Source organism: Mus caroli, chromosome 6, assembly GCF_900094665.2.
Source record: "Mus caroli chromosome 6, CAROLI_EIJ_v1.1, whole genome shotgun sequence".
In the NCBI taxonomy this organism is placed as follows: domain Eukaryota; kingdom Metazoa; phylum Chordata; class Mammalia; order Rodentia; family Muridae; genus Mus; species Mus caroli.
In genome coordinates this window covers 115,499,743-115,500,780 of record NC_034575.1, presented here as the reverse complement: position 1 = coordinate 115,500,780, position 1,038 = coordinate 115,499,743, and positions in this window count along the sequence as shown.

The following is a 1,038-nucleotide window of genomic DNA, read 5'->3' as shown; positions in this document are numbered from 1 at the left end:
AGAATGCATTCTGAGCAAGCCAGCAAGCTGGATTTCCCCCGTGGTTGCTGCTTTAGTTCCTGCCTCCACACTCCTGCCTTGGGTTCCTGCCTTGCCATCCTTGAAGATGGACTGTAAGCTGAAGCCAAATGAACTTTTCTTCCCTAAGTTGGGTTTGGTCCTGGTGTTTATTACAGTGATAGAAAATGAACAAAGCTAGTGTATGGAACAAACACAGCATGTGTGTGACTGTATGAGGACGTGTGCGCATGTGTGCACACCTGTGACTGTACAGAGACCAGAAGAAGTGTTGAATCACTCAGAGCTGAGTTATAAGTTTTTGTGGAACACAAGGCTTATTTTGTGAGTCTGGGATCTAAACGCTGGTCCTCGAGATTGCAGAGAAAACACTTAACGACTGAACCATCCATCGCTGCCGATGGCTCCAGATAGAATCTTCCACTGAGCATGAGCTCAGTGATTTGTCTGGCTGGCCAGTGGGCTTCAGCAAGCGACCTGTCTTCATTGCCCCGGTGCTAATAGCTACAGACTCATGATACGGTGCCCAGACTTTACATGGATTCTGGGCGTCTGAATTCGAGCCCTCATTTCCAGGCACACACTTACCGAGCTCTTATGCTACAGGTCCCTACCTCTGTGTGGTCCATGTATCATGAAGAACCCTCTNTAAGCCAGCCTCTAGTCCTTTCTCCTTCAGGCAACTGGTCTGATGTAACTCGTGATGAAGCCTAGACTGAAGGAGTTAATATGGAAGTGTCAGAGGAGACTGGCTCGTAACTTTCCTGCTCNACGTTTTTATGAGCTCAGAGTGTAAATAACCTCTCCACTTGATGACAGGTCACTGAAGTGCACACCTAACTTTATGGCTGGTACAAGATAACACAAAGTTCATGGCAGAAAGTTCTCTCCATCTTCACAGTTACCTATCATTGCATGACTGTATAGATAATCCTTTTTAACTTTTAAATTAATATACTAAAACGTGTGTGTGTGTGTTTGTGCCTAGTGCCCACAGAGGCCAGAAGAGGGTATCACATG